This window comes from Amblyomma maculatum, unplaced genomic scaffold (genome assembly GCF_055883805.1).
Source record: "Amblyomma maculatum isolate TAMU_Amacu unplaced genomic scaffold, ASM5588380v1 scaffold_13, whole genome shotgun sequence".
Lineage (NCBI taxonomy): Eukaryota > Metazoa > Arthropoda > Arachnida > Ixodida > Ixodidae > Amblyomma > Amblyomma maculatum.
In genome coordinates, this window is record NW_028146738.1 from 5,260,737 (window position 1) to 5,277,250 (window position 16,514).

Consider the following 16,514-nt stretch of genomic DNA (forward strand, 5'->3'; position numbering starts at 1 on the left):
CTGCCTCCGTCGTTGTTGGTCTTGTTTTTCGTCCATAAGTAAAAATACAATCAAATTCCCCGCCAAAAGTACGTTACTGTGAAGTCACAAGAAACGTCACGTGTTTGTTGTACCTCACAGTTCGCAGGGGGCGCCGAGAAACTAAAGCCTCGCTCAGAGTCGACACTCAGGCTTCCATGGGAGTTACGCTACCATTTGTTCTTCTACCATGGCCTAGGCGCAAAGCGCGGTCGCTTTTGGATGCGCAGTTTCAAATCTAAAAAGGATCTATAAACGATGACTAAGGTCTAGATGGCCATGGACTAGATGGCCATGGACTGGAGGCCATCTAGAGCGGACCGTCTGCATGTTGACGAAATAAATGTTTTCCAATTCAAAAATTTATCTGCAACTGTACGTCACATTCAAGCGCGTCCAAACTCCGCGCTTGATCGTAGCAATCAAGCGCAGATTCCAATCCTCCTTGCTAATCCAGAGATTAGCAAGGAGGATTTGATATATCAGAATATATGAGTACGCGAAACGCTTCGACTGAAATAAAAGCAATAAAAGCGCGCGCCACCACGGTGTGCGCGACCAACGCGCCAAACGCTGACGATACCTACATAAGTTAAAATTACTAAGAAAATAAACAGTAACCTTTATTCAGCCAAAATTTAAAGTTATAAATTAGTATTACAAATATTTCACTTGCTGTTGCGCACAATTTTTTCTTTTGCTTGGTTTATGATGACGTAGCGTGACGAATTTTTATGCGTGGCAGCAGTAGTGTACTAGTGCCACGGTGTGTGCCACTCTCTGCCTAAATTGATTGATTGGGCCATATCATCATCATCAGCTTTCAATGTACAACTGGTCGCGCAACTTGGAAGAAAACGCGTGCAGCTGCCTACTGCCAGCGGCATCAACTCAATGATGAGGGTAGAGTCCCTAGAAGTATTTGCTAGTCTGCCGTCCCCAGACGGCCATAGACGTCCGACGGTCGACCGACGGACGTCCGTTTTCGGACCTTCGGACATCCGACGGAAGTCCGGTTATGTTCGATATACGTACAGCGGACGTCCGTCGGACTATCGTTCGTGGATCCGGATCGCGTCCCACGGACGTCCGACGGGCAGCCGGAGGCGGACATTCGGACGTTTCCCGGAACATGCTTGCAGGGCCCGCTATTGGTGTAAAAACTTGTCAATAACATTTATGTAAAGCTCAGCAAGCATGTGCCATGGAAATTTCAGTCACATACTAGTGCTCAATGCCTTTGTCGTGAGAGTAAAGCAGACAACAGAATATGCAACAGGTTCAAGTTTCCTGTTGTCTGCTTTACTTTCACGCACAAAGCACTGAACAGTAGTGTGCAATTATAACTTCCATCAAAGAGGCACATATGCTAGCTGAGCTTTACACAAATGCACCATTCCTGAAAACATGCTAAGTGCATAGGCATACCAGCATGCGAGGTTGTAAAAAAAGCATTTTTTTTTTGGCTTTATTGCAAAAACTGCATGCATAAATAGTCTACACTACAAAAATATCGATGTTACACTACAAAAATATCGATGTTAAGGAATGGCATGGTAAAATGCAGGCCAACTGGAGTATTAAGAATCTACTTGAATAATTTTTTTTAATTATCCTTGGCCGTGACAGCTCTTCCCTTGGGGAGGTGGTGAAGGAAAAGGTATTTATTGAAACCTAATATTTCGGAATTAACGGGGAGATGATCAAGTTCCTGTGGGCGGCCTCCGCAGGCCGGGATTCCAGGAGCAGTTACTATCCTGTGCATTTGCTCGATCAGCTGTTGCTGGTCTTTCAGGCCTAAGATGGAAAGAGCAGGCTGGGCTCCTCCTGCAATAGAAGGGAAAATGAAATTCAAGTTATCTGTGCTGAACTTTGATTACACATCTCCAAGGGCAACTGCCAGTTTCTCTCAATTGCTTTTTCCAGATGGCACTGTACGCATGCATCTCCATTCAGAACTGTCACATACTATATAGAAAGGTCATATAACTGCAGCAAAACCCATGCAGAATAACAAAAGATACAAACGTAGTTTGACCAGAACCTGGCATTCAGTATTTTAATGTTTTTATGTCGTCTCTTTGAACATGCCACTCTGACCAAACATGGCATGTTATGCTTGCTGCTATGCACCCTCAGCAATGCCCAAGACATGGAGTGCACATGCAGAGAAACTAAGCATAAAGGATGCTGTATATGAACATAAAGCACAGCCAGAGCATTGCAGTATTACACAGGTACGCATTGGCGGCAGAAACCTGCATTTTGAGCGGTTTAACAGGCAGATTTCTAAAGTCATTGTTCCTGCTCTGAAAAGAAGTGATCAATAATAACATCATTTAAAATTGTTACCTTTTTGTTCTGTAAAGTGCACATTTCGCTGGTTTCCATGTACCCTCTACCGAAGACATTCCCTGGGCGTGTCGGGGGTATATCGACATCAACATCTAGGCTACAAGCGTCTAGAAAGCGTCTCCTTAGAGCAGCTGCGACGAAGTAACTTATCTGATAACATGCAAGCTGCTGCAGCAGAATAAAGATAGACATTTGACATGTGGCTAAAGCCCAATGTGGAAGCATAGCCCGCCGCAGTGATTGCGCAGTGTTCATGCTTCTACAAGAGTTAAAAGTAGTTATTTGTTTACCCACAGCGCTATATGTGACATTACAATAGCAAGGCTTATAGTTACACAAAGCACAAAAAGCTGACAACCACAAGCTCCTGATGTATTACCGGCAGCATGCAGCATGGATGTTAGTTACTGAAATATGGTTGCATAATTCTGGCAACCAGCTGTGCATGTATGTCATGGATTTCTCAACTACGCACAACAAATTACAAAAAAAAAATAGTATTTATAAATGCAGCCAGCTGTTCACAAGCAACACTGTAGCTTTTTTATGGGGAAGGTAGTGGGCGCCAAAGAAACTGCCCCTGTAAAGGCACCTAATTTGCCCCTATGTAATATCGGGGACAAGTGTGTGGACTACACAAACTGCAATCAAAGCACATAACTTTTACATCGACCAGGAAACTCGGACCATACTTGTCGATGTGAAAGTCGAACGTTAGTTCTTTCATGTGTGCAAGAGAAATAAGGTCACAATTAGTTTACATCGCGATTCTAGTCCAAAATCTCCAGACATACTGTCCAGAGACTTTCGCCCCCGCAGTATAACCACCACTTGGGTAAGAGATTAGTAAAAGAAGTGTATAAAAGACATTAGTGCTGTTGGACAGCCATAGCTATAAAAATGGTATTGACATTGGAGTACTGCCTTAAGGCGGGGCCTAGGGCATTACAAAAGCAAGAGTTAGTGTCCGCCGGTCCTCATTTGAACGAACAAAAAGAGGGGGGGGGGGGGAAGAAATCTACCTCAACTACATGTTTTGAGTGACACCAAGCCGCAGTTAGTATTAAGGATATCACACAGTTTTGTGGAAGATTTGGGAGCGCTTTGCTGCTTTCTTACAGGATTGGACAAAAGAGCTCACCATCTTCAGAAAGGCACGTTATATAGAAATGAAAATAGTGAATTTACTGCATCTGGCCACAACAACTTGCACACGGAGAGGAAGATGAACTGAAAATTTTATACACGAATGTACGTATTTACAACAGGTGAAACAATGACCATGATCTATGCCGAAGAGGAAAGAGATCAAAATCTAGCTCAGAACGAGTTCTCCAGGCCGCGGGGCCGTTTCATTAACTTCGGGACACCGCCCACATTTCTCATCCCCAATGACAACGAACTCACACATGACTGGCTAACAAACATTTTGGCATGTCTTTCCACTTTCATAAGTTCTTCATCCTCTCCCTAATACAAGCAATGCAAAAGGGACAACAAATTCGTTTCACAACAAACGGAATTTAGAGAATGGACGTCGAAATGATTGGCTCACTAGGTCACATGCCAAACTCTCTCCCCTAGGAAAAAAAAAAGAGAAAAAATAAATAGAACCCATCAAAATGGTGTCCCACGTGCGCAACCATTGCCCAAAGCTTGCATCCTTGGCGGCTCCTTTTACAGGGCAATTATTGCAATCTTTGGCGTCCGAGTCAGCACCATTGCGGACCACATCAGAAGAGCCAACCCACATCCTCCCGCTCCGCATCATACCGTCACTGTTACACACTTGCCCTTTTTCAACGCCACCATCTCCCACCATTGTTGACATCCAGGGTTGGAATCCTCAACGAGACCCCACTCAGCGCGCCTGCACTGAATAATTGTCACTTTTATGGGCTCCCCAACAAGGAAGAGGGCCTTACACCCTTCAACCTGACAGTGTTTTTTCTTCGAACGATAAGCAGTTCTTCCAAAAGAGGTGCTCGTTTCAAAGCTGTGCTACCTCCGGGTGATGGGTCCAGTCAGAGTACTAAGGACCCCTTAGTACGCTTAGTACTAAGGACCCCTTAGTTGTATACTGTTCGTAAAGCTCCTGAAATAAAAATGAGCCCCCTACATGACACAGCAACGAGAACAAACTGCTTGTCCCCGCGTCTTCGAGTGCGACAGCAAAGTCCTCGGAAGAGGGGACTTCTTTCCCTCTCTGCCTACGTTTCCGTTAAGCACTGTAGCTGCTGTAGCTGCCTCTCTGTGCGCGTCTCTCTGCCTCCTGTCCGAGGGCAAGTGGGAGACAGCCGCAGCTGGGCATTGAACAGGTGACCCAAAAAGAGCAGACTAATAATGGTGCCTAGCATACCCACCGATCCCTTACAGAAATCATTAAAGAAATGAAAGCAACACATCAGATAACGCTACAATGTTTCTAAGTGCAAAGTCGACAACTCCAAGTCATATAAATATATGTACAGGGTCGTCCACTTCTAGCTATAACACAGACACTGCTCTCAAATCAACATTACGTACGAAACAGCCACATATCGATGCAAATCAGTGCACACACACAGGGACCCGGATGTGCTGCTTCACATGGCCTGCCACTTAGCTTTATTGTGTGGCCGGTTCGAACGCAACAGCGTTTTGAAGGCGGTGAGCATGTTATAGCTAGAAGTGGACGAGGCTGTACATCTCCGCACATTAACTAGACAGAAACAGTGCAGAGTAAACTAATAATTCAGTGTCTAGCGACACTATTAAAAGGGGATAAAGGCCACGGGGGGCTACGATTATTAGTACCGTTTTGCCTTTAAACTACAATAACATACTTGTTGCAAGCTTAAAATCAAAGATTCACACCTGTCCCACCCACAGCAATGGAACACACATCTGACTCAAGTCTGCAGAGAAAGAGCAAGCTAGACTATTAGAGACGCACCCTTGGTTATTTTTCTGGCATTTCTGAGGGTGAAGAATCTGACTTGTCAGTAGCATGTATATGAATAAGAATCCTATGACAGTAAATGCATCAGATTTTCTGGAGTGGCTTTTCTTTGCTGACCACATATGAGGTGAGCTATCCAACTTGGCCTAGGTTTATTCTATGAATAAAAAAGCTATAGCAGGTACACAGTCGTCCACTCAGGCTGAACATGCGAGTGCGTGGCATGCACTTTTTGAGATGCCACTGCATCCATCGCAGCTGCACACCGTAGCGAAGGGGCAGACAGCATGAAGTACCAGTTCTAGTCCCTCTACCACCACTGGGGTCCCAAACTAGGGACCCCTTCTTTTTGTCAGGTCAGGCCCCCTCAGGGTCAGCTAGTGAGTAACCTCCTGTATTTGTATCTGATGGCAATGTTTTCCACCACCACCCACAATACGCAGCTGCGCATCATAGCAGATGTGAAGCAACAGCTCCTGGTCCTTCTATGCATAAGCCACTTTGCCTTGATGCATGCTTGCGCACCATAGTAAAGAGGCAGACGACATGACGCAGCAGCTCATGGTACCTTTACACATGAGCCCCCCCATTGTACTTCGATACGCACCATAGCAAATATACAGACTACGCCACACAGCAGCTCCTGGTCCCTCTATGCATAAGCCATCTTGCCTCAATACGCACCTGCGTACCTGAGCGAAGAGGCAGACGTGAAGCTGCAGCTCCTGGGCCCTCCATGCACAAGCCACTTAGCATCAATGCACAGCTGTGCACTGTAGTAAAGAGGCGAAGGACGTTAAGCAGCAGCTCCTGGTCCCTCTACACATCAGCCATTTTGCCTCGATGCGCATCTGCACACCGTAACAAACAGCCAGATGTGGCAAAGAAGCTCCTGGTTTCTCTACACATAAACCACTTTGCCTCAATGCACGTCTGCACACCGGAGCAAAGAGGCAGATGACGTGAAGCTGGAGCAGCTGGTCCCTCTACGCACAAGCCACTTAGCCTTGATGCATGGCTGTGACGGATGCATTGCTATTTTGCAAACTGCATGCCACACATTCCCATTTAAGCTAAGAGTGGACGACTGTGTAAACGTAAAATACTGGTTATTTACTTCAATGGACAATGACAAAAAGTAACATGGTGGACAATGTAAAAAGAATTTGCTGCATAAAGTTTGTTGAAACCAGTTCTACATCCTACATGTAAACAAGCTAAAACCTTAATGTCGAAGGGATGTCCTGTGTGTTTAAAATCATCACGCTCAAACAACTTCAACACTGACAATCATGATTCAATATTAATAATATAGATAATGATACAATACTCACTTTTAGCCATACCAAAGAAATGAGAATGCAAAGGGATGTTGCTGTTTTTCCCCCGTGGATGACAGTTTTCCATGTTCAAAATGCTGCTTCCTGTTGGCCTACGAAATCGGCTACAGCAAATGGCATCTGAAAAATTTTTGGAAGCCTCATGCTAGTCTTCAACGAGAAAAGCATTGCCATACAGAAGCAGAACACAAATACTTTTACAACACACTAAAAGCACCAAGTGTGGTGCTGTTTTTAGGATGACTAGGTAGAGGTTTTGCTGTAGCAAGCCAAATGTTAGCCTTCAATAAGGAAAGCATTCCCATACAGAAACAGAACACAAAAACTTTTACAACACATTAAAAGCATCAATTGCACAAATGCTTGCAAGATGACCAGGTACAGGTTTCTGCTATAGCCCACATCATGTGACCAGCGGTTATCAGAAGCCTTGTATGTGAGCATGATGCCCTAGATTCAATTTATGGCTATCACTGTATTAACAAGCATGGGTTTAAAGCTACTTTAATATGATAATCTAAGAACATGGTAAGAGCTTTCAGTGCGAGACATAAGCTCAGTATCATGCACTATAAGGTGCTGCATGGCTCTAGTGTAGCTTTGGCATTATCTCGCTGTCAATAATGCAGTGAAGTTCTGAGGAGCCTTTGAATATCTGTAAGGACAAAGCAACAACAATTTTGTTATCTCACTTTTGCTCAACTCGTTTTCTTTTTTTTTTTTTTTTTTTTTTTTTTGAGCCCGCGGCTTGCATGGCCTCCCAGTATGCCTGTTTTGCATAAAAGAAGGCGTTGCAGGTACGAGAGCTCACAGCCCAACCGTATCGCGGCGGCGGTATGTCAAATTCGTGCCAGAACAGCGCAGAACAACGGGTCAAGAAAAAGACGTGCTGACTTTTTTTTTTTTCTCTCATCTCCTTGTCCGGTTGTTCTGCGCGGTTCGGTCCCACATGCATAACCAACATGCGCAAGGTGCTGTCCTGGTTCGTCAAAGCTGAAGGAGAGTACTAAACCTTTAGTTATTTAGTAGCTACAGCCGTTCCTTCTAGAAACTGTAGTTGCCGTAAAGCTCGAGAGAGAAAGATCAGCGGCTGTCCATTAAAAAAAAAAAAAAAAAAAAAAAAAAAAAAAAAAAAAAAAAAAAACTCGCGACGTTTTCACAGGTGTAGGCATGTCGCACGATAGGCTCGAGGAGTGCAAAAGATTTCTCGTATAGTTTTTACCACTCAGCACGTTGCGCATGGTTAACAAATTAACTCCTTTAAAGCTCGGGCAGGCACTCCTTTATCAGAGACAGAGAAGTTGCGCGGCTTACTGGCGCAGCATCCAGTAATGCCGAGAAAGATGGCCCTCAGACTTGAGGCTGCACTTTAGTTAGTCGGCGCGGAGCCATCCTGTCAGTATCGCCTAAAACACTCGACCGTTCGGCTGCTGTACAGAGCTGTTTCCTTACCCAAAAGCTCACCACTATCGGTGCATCGAAAAGTTCCACTAAAGAAACAAAAGTTCGGTGAAATACTTACTTTGGAATCGGCGGGTGAACAAAGTGTGCCAGCCGCACAGAGCCACAGCAAAAACAATGCTAGCAGTGCATTACAGCCGTAGGTATTTGTAACTGCGCAGAAAATGCAGAACACGTAAACGATCTTCCATGACAAAACTTCAACTTGTCAGGTGGATTGGATTGGCTCATTTCAGATTTTTTTGAGGATAGGTTCGGTTTCGTTCTTTTTGCATAGAGTTAATACATTAACTCTGTCTTTTTGAGCTTGCTGCTTGCTGCGTCTATTCAGCCACTGATTAAAATTTCACCGAAGCATCATGATAGAAAAATGTTTAATGGTCATTTAACTTTTAATCAAAAATTTTTGATGGAAGAATTCAACGATGAAACACGCGGAAAATAAAAAAAACTGTTTAATGGAAACGCTTTCTATCGCATCGATTCGCTCTGGCATCATATAATGCAGACTTGACGGTATTACTGATTTATACGCAGTTCAGACGAGCACGACGACTACAAACTATATCATAGCTGTGTAAAAGCAAATCCAGTGGCGGACGTACGGCGGCTGTCCGCTGGGCGAACGGATTCGACCATCCGCTTTCGTACGTACGCCGGAATTCCGGCGGACGTCCGAAATCGGCCGCCGAGTTGCGGCCGAGTTCGGTTGTCCGTCGGACGTCAGTGGCCGTCTGGGGTCCGAGCGGGGTTCCCTATGGAACCGGTTGGCCGCTTCCCGGGTGAAAGCTCAGGAGGCGCTGTACGCATTCGGAGCGTGGTCGCGTTGTGTACGTGTTGCTGTGGCGGTTGTGCCGTACTGCGAATCTGCGCCGCGCTGATCCGTTGGTGCCGTGAAGGCTCGTGCACCACGTGCACTTTTTTTCGCTCGCGAGCCGGAATGCGCGCAAATTAGCTAGCATGTGTGCAAGTGTGCCTTTTTTATGTGATAGCGTCATGTCCAGAAAACGGGGTAAGCGTGATAGCACGTGTTTCTTGCCCGGATGCAAGACCGGGTAGCGCTCGTGCAAGGTGAAATGTTCTCTCTTCAGGACACCGAAAGACGCAGGGAAGAGGCAAGAGTGGGAGCGCAACATCAAGCGCGGTGGCAATAACAATTGTTTATTGTCTCAGCTAGGACATAAAGGAATATGCAAAGGCTGTGGCTAAAGGTACGTCGGACGGACCCGATCAATGGTCTTAAAGGTACGTTCGACGGACCCGGTGCGTTTTTCTTCGGGATACGACGGACGGATCCGGGAAATATTTTTCAGAGGTACGGCGGGCGGACCCGATCGGTAGGGTTCTTCCGACGGACCCAACGCATTTTTCTCCGATATGGGCCTTGGGATCCGTCGGGAAAGCCGGACGGATCCGAGATCCCCAGATGTGGTTGTAGCAACAACATGGTAGCCATATGTAGCCAAATCGAAGTTGGTATGAGGTGCTGCAAGGTATATATACTTTGTGAGGTGTACGTGCGAGGTGCAAGAAGTATGTACTACATACTGCATGCGTGAAATGTGAAATTACAAAGAATAGTACAGTGGCAAGAATAGTGCCTAGAATGGATGATATACTACGTGATGGCATGATGATAGGTTTACGTGAGTTGGACCGCGGCAGGGTGGCAAGCACGACCAGAGCGCAAGCGCATGTAATCGCGGTGTTGACGGCCAGCCCGCGGCCCGCACGCCCGCTCATTTGGTCCTCGTCATCATGTGGATTAACGTCTACGACGGTTGTTATGTAGTTTTGATTCTTCAAAGTTTCGTCACTTCCATCTGTGAAGAGATGCGTCACGTAACGCATCGCTTTCTGCTGGCATTGAGGTTTAGTGCTGCAAGTTCTACGTAGCACATATACAAGAGGCGCTGAAAAAGCTGGATGCCGCCGGCGTGTCTCTAGCCCAAGCATCACGTCATTCGTGTTTGTTGGAGGTGTGGTTTGTGCTTACCGTGAGATGCTGTGACGTGCGGATTACGTCCTACTAGAGTGCTGTGTGAGACTACGAAGAGTGCTGTGATGAGTGCGCCGATGTCTGGACGGACATCAGTGTGTCCGTTTATGATCGGCGATGTTGCACGTGCATGTCAGTGTTTATTAGGTGCAGAGGTAATTTATTTACACGCGCTGTGCAACAATCGGACGAAAATAAGTCATCGACAATTTGTTAACCTGCACTACAGAGCTCAAAATTCGGAAAATGGGAATGCACATGATGCAGTTTTCGCATGTTGGAGTGGACCGAAAAATAAGTGCCCAGCCCACACCGCCGGGATGCGCATTACTACAGGTGAAATGGTTCAGGTTTCTGTAAAATAGCTGCCTGGCACAGCACCTAGCTTAATAAATGTTCAGGCTTTGTACTATTGTTGAAGGCCACTTTATTATTAATAAAGGAACGAATATGCTTTATGTGTTAATGACTAGTGCTTTTTCAACATATGTTAATTTTTTTTTCGTTTTTCCTTTGTTTCCTTTGTTTTTCATGCTAGACAAACACAAATAGTACACTTTTAAACTTGCCAGTTCAAAGCTGAACATGAATATCCGCCATGCATGTGACAGCTTTAATGCTAGAAAGGTTGACGTGTATAGCATGTACGTAGACGCTGCGACATCTTAGTGGCACGTTCGGCTACTTGCCCCAAGGTCGTGATGTTTAATGCCAGTGATGGCAGTTGCACTTTGGTGCAGGTGAAATGCAAATGCTTCTGTTTCCTGCAAGATGTCAACGCAAAGTACAAAGCCCGGGCAGTCAAATTAGTCTGGAGCTCTCCACTATGGTATTTTTCATAGCTACATATGTCACTTTAGGATGTGAAACCCTACATGCCACAGGTAGGCTTCATTGTTTTTTAGATTTTGTAACCTCTCATTTATGTTTTGCAACATTTGGCTAATTTTAGTTCTCAAACAGTTGTTAAAGATGAAACCGAAGCAGTTCTTGGCATGGTTTCCTGCTTGGATCAATTTGCTAATTGCAGTTCTTTGATACTTGCATCAATGCTGTACAGTTCAAATAGCAGGCAGTTGAATTACAGAAATGATGTGGATCGTGAATTTCAGTTCTGACAAATGGAAAGTAACGGTCCCCTCCTTGCATGCATAGGTGCCCTTAGACAAATACATACTCGGGTGTGTGATTGTGACGCATATCAAGGGTCAACAGAAGGCCATGTGGAGCCAGTGTGATATTCTTCATGAAGGCTAAAGTAAAATTGTACAACAGCTGCTGTACCATGCAGAAAAAAATTGATCATTTAGTGTATGATTAACTGACCATGAATAGCATCTTACTCAGAGTATGATGTGATATACAATATCTGGTTTAGCATCCCAAAATAACTACGGCTATGAGGAACACAATAGTTGAGGGCTCCAGTATAATTTCGACCACCTGGGGTTCTTTTACATGCACCGACACCGCACGGTGCATGACGGCCTATTGTTTCGCCTCTATTGAAATGCCCCTGCTGTGGCTGGAACCAAATCTGCATCTTTCGGTTTAGCAGCCAAGCACTCTAACTACTGAGCCAGCACAACGGGGCCAAGTATCAAAATGCATGCTATTACATTTCCTTCTAGCCTGTGGTTTTCTTCACAGAACTAATGTATACAAGGAAAAGTAAATAGCAAGAAAACACTAGTTTTATTGCACATTATATTCACATTTCAGCAAACATACTCTAGGAAAAAATTTCTCATAATGTTTGCATGAAACCATGAACACCTTACAAAAACAAAACAATGCACTTACTCCACTCCAATTATTAATGGGCAAGGTTGCATCTATGCTACTACACTGCACTTATCACAAAACCACAAGCCCCATCTGCTTTGGCCAATCACTTGATGAAACTAACGGAGACAGATGTCGCACACCACAGACTGGTCGTCTCGCATCATACCTCTGCATATGTTGCATTTCAATTTCATGCCTCTCCACTTAGCTTCAACTGTTGCCAGCATTACTAGTCCCCCATCTTTTCTGAAATTCCTTTTTACGCTGTTTGGATCATCATCCTTGTTAACGATGGTCTCTGGAATTTTCGATGCCATCATTTTCACATCTTCCTCATCTGGAAGAACGAAGGAAATGACAAGCTTTGAGGAGAAAAAAAATTAGGGAGACTCCTAATCTCCACCTGTAAGGATATGGTGTGCCAGCGTTAATGGTTCTTTTCTGCAGATCCCACTGTGGATTCCCGTTAATTTACATGCCCTTTGCTACAAACATAATTACTAATTCCTTAATTCATGTCTCTGTTATCTCAGATATACTCATTAGCATACGGTCGTAGGCTGCCCTGTTAGGTGATAGACAATCTGGCATAGACCTCTGTAAGCCTCAACCTTTCTTAATTGGAGCTGGAACGTCCCAGAACATATTTCAAATATAACTTTGTAAGCTTGACTTAACAGCTCCTGCCATGTCATGTGGCCTCGTGACATTTGGCTCGTGGCACTTTTGGCTTGTGCACAGGGGTCATCTGTTAAATACTGGTTAACATGCATGAAAAATACATTTTCACACAAACTGGTGGCAAATGGTCAAGTGGTGCACTGCAGATTCTGCAATGTATACCTATATGCATGCAAGGATCGCATCATCACATAACATGATCAAGAGTTCTATCAGTACCTGTAGTTACATAGCATTTCAATGCCCATTAAAGGACCACCTCAGACAATGGTTGTTGTTACCACAAAACCTGTTCTAACAGCGTACTGACACCATTCCACTGAGCGATGGACATGTATATGCATACCCTAGATAGCTCATGATTGTGGATCTCATTTATTTCTATGACTTCCAAGGAGTTCCTGTCGTCAGAAACCCTACACTTTATGAAATCGGGACAGTTGTCTTGAAAGGTGATGAAAAGAAATAACCAGGTTACCTTGACGCAATGCTAAATTACAGAGGGTGAATATGCTGCATGAAGATACCAAGAAGCTTGTACAAAGAAAAGTGAGAGTGAAATGGCAGGATTTTTGAAACATTGAAATAAACTATAAACTATACTTGTCAAACCTGTCATTGAGGAATGGAAATCATGCAGTAATCAAAAACACAACATGGAGGCCATTTTAGGTCATCTTCACAAAACACATACCCACACCTGACACACAGCTTCATACTTATGAAAGAGAACAAACCAATATGTAAGGAGTGTGGAGATGAACTAACAATGAACCATATCTTACACGTGCGCCAGAGTCGAGAAAATAAGAGGAAACATTTGTACAATTTTGCAACAGATCCCTTTCCATCCCAGCATGATCGTAGGAGAGATGTGCAAATTTCCTGCATTCTAGAGAACATTTTAGTCATTACACACAAAATAAATACATTAAACCTTGTTCTTGGTGCATGGCAGCATTAGTCACTTATGCATCATAAAAATCAACACAATGCTGTAAGGTATACCTTTGTTAGCTATGTTATATGAGACAAGCTTTCAGTCTGGTGTGGTCCTTATTCACGTGACAGCGCTGTCATGAGGGTCTATGTCCCAGCGATTGGAAAGTGACCTATTCCAATAATTTTACAAACTGAAGGCGATTCTACAGATTTCTAAAGACTGGAGTGCTCAACTGTTTTATCAACGTCCGCCTGCTTTGACAGCCTGGAGTGAAACTGTTGAAGAGAATACATTTTTGAACATTTAACGCGTTTCTGAAGGTGTTGCTTTCAATTACGGGGCCCACAAAAAGCAGCTGAATGTCAAACGCCGCCTAGGCAGGCTTCCTAGCAGGACAGCGGTGTAGCATGGAAAATCGCTCCGCCGGTCCATCGCTGGCGCCGCTGACTTGACAGGCGAACTGTTCAAACTTATAGCTACTGACCACACCTGAAACACTGAATTGCGCATGATCAAGGCAGAATTTCTCTAACAGTGAGCACTGGTAGCTATCGATTCCGCGCCCAATATTGTGAAAATTTTCCTCTCTTCGATCATTGATACTTCCACGGCTGAACATTTATGCGCCTCGGGGTAGGCCAGCCGTTGGAACATGGATGCGTGGTTGTAGCAACGATCACTTGCATGGCACACTCTGCAAAATTCCAAGAGTCAGCTTCTGCAACGAAATGTGCAGCGCACATTTTGTACCGCGTACCTAAGTCTGGCGATGCATGCATATCGATCCCGGTCGTTTCAAAGCTGCGCGGCCGTTCAGTCGGGTCACGCTAACCTCGAGCATGCGGGGGTTTAAACTACATGTACGCAAAATTCAACGACAAGAAAAAGATGCAGGCTAAGCACTTTAGTCTAGGCTTCCCCTAAATACCAAAGAACATTGCTGTTCACAGGGAATTCGGATCATTCGCGCTTCCGGCTTTCCGGTTGTGCACTCTTGCGGTGCGGTGCAGTAGGTCTTCGCCTCGACGAGTCGATGTGCAGCTCGCCGGAGTAGCCTCTAGTAGATTCGGCATGTCTTCTGCCACGGCTCTGAGGTAGAATTTAAACGAAGAATTTAGCTAGAAACATCCTGTTTCCTCGGTCTGCGTGTGAGGAACGAGCATAATGTCATTTTACATACATAATTTGGACTGCCGAATGTTCTGAACGGCGAGGTGTGTGTGTGTTGTGCCGGCGCTAGATCTTCGGAGGTCGATGCAGGACCTGAGACAGCGTAAATGCTAGGAATAGCTCGCTCGCATTACGGGCAGATCGAGGCGATAGTTTAGTGCGAAGCGAAAGCTGCTCGTGAATGTGCGTATCTCGATGCCAGCTGGTGGAGCTGATGCAGTACATAGCATCGCCTGCAGCTATGTGCGTGACAGCGATACTTGCCGTACACAATCCTGAATGAAGACCGTGATCTACAGGGTCTTGAATATTTGGGGGCTGGGATTTAAAAAATTCCTATGCAAAATCTACTGCCCCATTCGAGCTGAAATAACTTTCACAAAGTAGCAATATATCGTCTACGTTATCTGATAAGTGATTCAACATCGGTACTTGCCTAGATTTTCCGAAATCGAGAAAAAACTGCTCTCGGCGGCGTGCACAATTTTCGCAGTAGAGAGTCGAAAAGCTATTTTGACATGATGTGTCATCTGTCGGGCCGCGAGGCAAGCGCGCCGACGGCCGGGATGGAGCTTGTCTCACTGCTCGACAGATGACGTATCATGTCAAAATAGCTTTTCGACTCTCTTCTGCGAAAATTGTGCACGCCGCCGAGAGAAGTTTTTCCTCGATTTCGGAAAATCTAGGCAAGTACCAATGTTGAATCACTTATCAGATAACGTAGACGATATTTTGCTACTTTTTGAACGTTATTTCAGCTGAAATGGGGTAGTAGATTTTGCATAGGAATTTTTTAAATCCCAGCCCCCAAATATTCAAGACCCTATATATTAGAACGGATGCACTCTTCGTAGCACCTCATCGAGAGTTGCGGCTAGCTGATATCAGAGGATAAGATTCATTCACGCGTAGCAAGCGGAATGTGGCCGCGTTCGACGTGCATATAGCCATGAGCCTGTATATCGACGTCCGCCGTATCTTTTCGAGAATCGAATGGATACCAAGGTCAATGTACAACTGGTCGCGCAACTTGGAAGAAAACGCGTGCAGCTGCCTACTGCCAGCGGCATCAACTCGATGATGAGGGCTCCTGCGAACTGTGAGGCAAATTACTAGCGCACAGAAAATAAGATCTGCCAGAACTCCAAAGAATTAGAAAGTAAACATAATATTCTCGCTCAGGAATGAATGCAGTTTTTGTTTCTTGCGTAAGAAAAAACGTGTTACATTTTTAATAATATTTTAACTTGTTTCTAACGGCCTCTCTCGGCCACTTATTATCCGCTGCGTAGTTGCCCAAGGATCAGATATGGCTCAGACCAAAGCTTTTTTCATCCGCGGAATCGGTGCGTCATCGGCCCCGGTTCAACGTTCATCGTTGCGTGCTGCGTACAGAGTGGGTTATCTGTTACAAACAGTCAGTATTTCGTTCTGCTGGTTGTGGTAGAGCTTTACAGCAAGGCGAAGACTGTCTGTGCTCGATGAGAAACTGATTTCCGCTGCATGTGCGCATTTCCGGACGATGGGACAATGCTGCGTCACAGCTCGGCGGCTCGGCTTGGCCTCCCAGGCACGTCGCAAAAGTGGTCGCTTGTTTACGGATACACGTCTGCATGAGCGGCGTATCGCTGCATGTTTTAATTGAGCGGTGAAGGTGAGATTTTATTGCCCCCAAGACGCGTGTCGCATTGCTCAAAGCCGTCCGTTCCGCACCCTTTGCTGCGTGTTTTGCTTACTGCGTCGTATTACCGCACCAACGTTCGCCGAACGTGCTTTAGCTGTTATCACAGTGATGTTCCTATTGTCAATGGGATCTTT

At 45.0% G+C, this 16,514-nt stretch overlaps 1 long non-coding RNA gene across 1 annotated transcript; it reads right to left on the reverse strand.

Annotated features, from left to right (window-relative positions):
- Window positions 1-1,385: 1,385 nt before the first annotated feature.
- LOC146172133 (uncharacterized) lies at window positions 1,386-8,299 on the reverse strand. Its single transcript, XR_014702606.1, has 3 exons — window positions 8,177-8,299; window positions 6,649-6,774; window positions 1,386-1,845 (listed from the first exon to the last, which is right to left on the reverse strand). It is a non-coding gene; the product is annotated as an uncharacterized LOC146172133 (long non-coding RNA).
- Window positions 8,300-16,514: the final 8,215 nt, after the last annotated feature.